We start from the raw sequence: 6,327 nt of genomic DNA, 5'->3' as shown, positions 1-6,327 counted from the left end.
GTTTTTGTTCGCAACTGTTTTTTTTTTTGTAACTCTTTTTGTTGTTATTAATTTCAATTTAGAACTCTTTCAATTTTCAAGCAACTTAGCAAGTGTTTTGAATACCAAATTTAATAACATATTTTATAGTTAAAGTTCATAATCGTGTGTATATCTTCACCACAACCATAAAACCAATACAAAATTGTACAGTAAATTCATATAAAATTTATTTGTAGTGTGCAGTGTGTGAAGCTGTCAAAAAAACCGCAAAGGAAGTATGTTTCAAAAAGTTTAGTCGTTACCGAAACCAATTTTAATTTAAACCCGCAACTATAAAACATTTATATATATGAGATACTCCAAAAGGTCTAAATAAACTTAAACTTTCAAAAATGTGTTTAAAATGAAAATGGTGTACATTTTAGAAAGTTTGGTAATTAATATTAAAAAAATTTATGCTACCTTTAATTAAATAATTTATTGAAATTTTTCAAAACTAAATAAAACATTTACCCATTTAAGTCTGCATCTGTAATGATTTTATTTTAAAGTAATTTTACACGCTTGCATATTAATTATTTATGTTGGTATACTACAGAGATTCATTATTTCATTTAAAATTTGATTTTAGGAATAATTTTAAAAAAATTTAATAAATTTATTTAAGGAGGTTTTTTCGAACAGTAGTGAACTACAACAACAAAAATTCATTTTATATTATTTTAATTAATTGAATTCTTGGCTGACCACACAGCTGTTTCCAGTATTGGCATATACCCATTATCAGTCGTCTTGGAAATAATTCTTCTCTTTAATTATTCCTAAATAATTATTTTTGATACTACAAGTACCAGGAATCGAATTCGGGTCCTGCCAAATGTGAAACTCAGAATCAGCGCACCTTAATCAACTGACCCAAAGCAGTACTTGATTTTTTATGTTCGCTAATTTTTCTGGAGTTTTGTTATTTTGCTATGAAGCTTTTATTAACAAATTTACTTTGTTTAACAAACAAGTTAAAATCAAAATATAATCATGTTATAGCAACGAAGATACGCGAAGAGTACATTAAGATGACTAAAGATTTTTAATCACGAAGCTCTCGATAAGCAGTCTTATTAGGCGAAGTGTTTCCAGACCTAACTATTTAAAGAGTAGAACAATTATGCAAAGCTAGTCGTTCAGTCTGTTTAGAGGTCAAACTAATTTTTTTTTACATAAACCAACTTTTCAAGGAATAAAGCAAATTAAGTTACTAATTGAATCAATTTAATGGTCAAATTAAATTTTAAAAACAAAGCAGCTTTGCGATAATCACACCTTGGGAATGTATTGAAATGTATTTTCAAAAACATCGCTTGAAAAGTAGTACAATTCTTGTTTATATAGAAAAGTATAGAAGTGACCTACATATAGAAGTGACTTACATTTAGAAGTAACCTATATATAGAAGTGATAATACTATTTCATTATGACGATTTTACAGAATTTGCTTTCTAGAAACTCTTTTCACTTTAAAAAACAAATTTCTTTCATAAAAAAGCAGAAATGCAAAAAAGAGATTATTCAACTTATTTAAATCTTCAAGAAAGTACTAATTAATTAGATAAAAATTCATCTGTTTTTACTGTATAATTACTTGAACATACATATACCAAATTCCTCTAGCATTGTGTCATCATATTCAGGGGAACCATTCTTATATTGGATTTCTTTTCATTATGAAATATTACTTCGATCACACTTTTAGGTATGCACATTCTCAATATATAATGCACATGTATTGTATGTACATATATGTATATATATATTATTATAAAAATGTATTAAATTTAATAACATGGATAAAAATAATTAAAAAATATGTCATGCCTTAACTTAAAAACGATCGTTGCTTAGTAGCAACTTACTCTGTAGAGTAAGTGAAAAACGTCAATTAATTATTTACTCTGATTTAAGTATTATAAATCCCACAATAATCATTCATCTGCCTTAAAAACTCTTAAATTGTTTAAAAAGCAAATCATTACAGTCAGACACAATTCAGTCCTTTTCTATATGACAGCTCTAAGTCTAGAAACTTGACTGACTCAACATTTTTGTTATTGCATTGTTATTTGTGAAGTGCTTTCGGTAAGTTGCACTTCAACCGTCTCCAACCAGTATTTTGTGTATTAGCCAAATTAGAGTAAAAACAGCAATGTTCAAACTTAAGGATTCAAATTGAAACAAGAATAAGGAGAAGCATTGAAATTTTGTTCAACATGAAAACTAACTGAAATTGTCTAATTGCTGAGTGCAAGCAATTTGATTTTGACACGTGGGCGTATGAGTAACATTTTGAGTTCCGGTAGGCGAAACATGCGCAGAAATTTATTAATTTTTAATCTAAATATATTACAATTAATTTTATTCAAAATCTTTTGAATTTTTTTTATAACATAAATCATATTTGTGTTCCGTTGAAATTGCAAGATAGCAGTAAAAATATCGTCAGTGCCAAATGTATGACTTACGTAAAATCTTTTATACATTTTTGAGAAATTGCCATGTCACTCCCATATACTGCAGACTTTGTCAAAAATATCGTTCTTATCAGCAATATAACAACTTCTTTATTATTGTGTATAATAGATACAAAAAAAAAAGTTATAACCAATGCAATTGTAGCAGTCAGAGAAACTAGAAAATGACAAACAACATAAGAAATAACGTTTTTATTCATTTCAAATATTCAGTAGAGTATAGATAGATGTACACTTTGTAGTCAATATAAATGAATGAAAGAAGTTTTTACTTTATATGTTAAAAAAAGAAAAAAAATATGTTACAAGAAATTACAACTTTTCATATAATAACAAGCAATTTATAAATATTTGCAGTATTTTTGTTATTTGAGAAGTTTTCACACACATGGGAAAAAAACTTATTTTAGAAAATTGTAAAATGTATACTAAGAGAAAGAAATAAATAAAAAGTAAATAAAGATATATTTTATTAAAATTTACTCAAAGTACAAAAATGAAAAACACATAAAAGCTGCACATAGTAAGCAGCAAAATGCAGCAAAATGCAAATATCAAAAATAAATGGCAAGGACTTTATAATAGTCTTTCTTGAGAGCTATGCTTAAGTGAATGGGGGAAAAAGTTATTACTTTGACACAACAAAAAAGGGAAAATTTAAAGTTAATTTAACTTAAATAAAACTTTGTTTTGATATAAGTTAAATAATAGCTATCATAATGACTTCTCATAAAAGTTTGCTGAGTTGCACCCCAACTGAAAAATGCAAAGCAAAAATATAATTTTCCACAAGGAAAAATGTAGTTGTAAAATGGAAAATAAAAAAATTGCTAATTATTAAAATGAATAAAAACGATTTAATGCAATTAAGCACTCAGCATGTGCTTGCAGACCCACTTCCAACTAAGCCTTTAATGTCCCAAATTTGCCTCGCAGTGTGTTCGCAGACTGATAGCACATTCAACCTTTCAACCTATTCACTTTGTAGCTGATGACACTAATAAGGTCAATAGCATCATATCCGCCAGCTGTCGCTTACGTCAACGTCAACGTCACTGTCCTGACAGCCAGCAATTCAATCTGTGCCACACAGCGAGCTTTTGCCTAAATATACGCGTCTGTCGGCGTTTCCAAGACTGATGTCCATGCCATTTGTTGCTGTCAACTTGAAGGATATAAAATACTATATCATTGTGCTAACTGAATTGCATAGGAACGAAGGAATGGAATTAAATTACTCATTATTGTGATATATTGCATGGAAGTTAGAGAAAGAAATTATAAAAGTTATAAGTGAGAGATAGCAAGGCGAATGTATAATGAGTTTGATTTGAAATAATGACTTCGCAATAATTGAAATCCAAGTCAAAAATAGGACATGCAAAATTTTATTAATATATATTGAACATTTATGAGATATAGTTTTCACACATACTTTTGGATTTGAAAATTTTTACCATTATTACTTCCCCAGCTATTCAAAATAAATTTTTAGCCATAGGACATAAAATTTTGTTTTCTTTATGTGTAAGTAAATTTGAGTTCATTGAGCTCATTATATACTAACCGCAGTTTTCCAAACAATTAACATGCGATTAGCAAATTATATAGAAATAAATTTATATATGAAAACTTAATTTTCCTTTATAACGAAATTTATATTAGTTAAGCTAATTAATGTGATGCACGGAATCAACTTTAGGCGAGTGACACATCATGTTGAAACTTGAACTAGTAATAACGTTATTCAGCAATTGTATTGTATACATATATATATTTTTTTTGTGTAATAAATATATATATTTTTGACCTTATTACGTCATATTGAGCCACCAAATAAATATTGTTCTTTGAATTACTTTTTTACTGCTGTTGGCGACCATTTGCATATTATTTTTTTATGTCTTTAGCTAAGCAGCACTTAAGCTTATTATTAAGTGGCAGAAGCCATTATCATAAAAATGAATAATGATTTAATAAATTCTATGACGTCAAAGATATAAATAAATTTTTAAGATTTATTTTTGTTGTTTTATGATAGCTAAATTCTAGAATGATTTCTCCGTTTTTTTTTATCAGAATATTATAAATAAGATAAAATTTTCTCTTAAATATGCTGAAAAGCCAAACGTTTCTAATACTTAAGTTGAAGTAATTAACTAATGTTTAAAATAATATAACAATACAAATAATGTTAAAAAAACTAAACTAAAATACTGAATACTAAACTAAAATACTAAATACTAAACTAAAATACTAAATACTAAACTAAAATACTGAATACTAAACTAAAATACTAAATACTAAACTAAAATACTAAATACTAAATAAAAATAGTAAATAAAAATACTAAATACGAAACTAAAATACTAAATACTAAACTAAAATACTAAATACTAAACTAAAATACTAAATTCTAAACTAAAATACTAAATACTTAACTAAATACTAAACTAAAATAAATACACAAATACTAAATACACAACTATTCATTATAAATGAATAATATGTAGTTTGTGTTTACCTGAATATAAAAATACTTAAAGAAAATATAAACGATTGACATTTTCATTAATTTGGCCAAAGAACTCAAAGCCAAATAAGTCATTCATAAATAATTTAAAAAATAAGCTATTTTGAGGTTATATCCTTACTCTTGTCAGGTAACTTTTATGTATTTTAGAGTATCCATTCCTTAAGTGTCTGTCCAATATAGTAAGTATAAGAATAATAATCTTGTTTTAAGTAATAGAGTTGTTCTTTTTATCTGAAAATGATCATTTAGAACAACTAGCATGTTCTTAAAATTGTGATATTACACTAGATCGACAAAAGAAGTCGAAGTAAGCTGCGGTTTTCGGTAAGCTGGCCAACGAAAGGAATCTACCATGACGTGGCATTAAATCGACGGTATCACAATGGTCCATAAATAGCGGCCAAAGTGAGATGGTCTACAAACAATATCTATCATCTGCTTAACATCATTTTTATAATGCGTAGAGGTTCTATTACAGTTTATATCACTTTTAAAAATTAATATAAATTTAAATTTGTCCATTTATGCAATAAAAAAATTATACAGAATATCAATTTTAGCTCACAAAAATTTAATTGAATTGAATCAGAGCACAAACAAAAAATATTGTTTCCTGCAGGATGCACTTAAATGTAATTTGTCCACAACAGAAATAATTGAAATGCAGGAAAAAGTAACATTTTATGATATATGCTTTTACATTGATTAGAAAAACTACGTAAACTTTTTCGTTATAAACTTCGAAAACAACGTTGGCACAAAATTTGTTAGAAAACTTTGCCAATAGCAAACGCAGTAGGAGGTGTGGCAAAAGTTACAACGACAAACATTGTCATCCTTAATTAACATGCGGAAGGAGTAGCTTTAATTAGAAAATTGTATCTAACGCTTTGGTTTTTTGGGTTCAATATTTTTTGTAAGAATATCTATAAGGAGTTCTATGAAAAGGGTTTTTGTTAGATAATGTTTTTATAGTAGATTACTAATTAGTGCAATATTGTTATTATACAGAAGTGACTTTTAAGCGATCGATTGGAAAAGTTTGGGGCAAGGTGTAAGTTGAGATATTCCAAATTGGAGAAATAATTACTGTGAAATGACAATGTGTGTTTATGGCAAATATAATTAATTATTAATATCAATAATATATGTTTTTCATTAAATTACATGCAGTTAATTAGTATAAAAACAAAATCTAAAAAAAATGTTTGGTCACAAAAATAAAAAATTAAAGAATATTCTAAAATGAATTTAATATAAAAATTTTTATAATATAAAAATATT

The sequence above is a fragment of the Teleopsis dalmanni genome, chromosome 1 (assembly GCF_002237135.1).
Source record: "Teleopsis dalmanni isolate 2A chromosome 1, ASM223713v2, whole genome shotgun sequence".
NCBI lineage: Eukaryota > Metazoa > Arthropoda > Insecta > Diptera > Diopsidae > Teleopsis > Teleopsis dalmanni.
The sequence above is the reverse complement of the archived record's forward strand: the minus strand, read 5'-3'. Positions refer to the sequence as shown.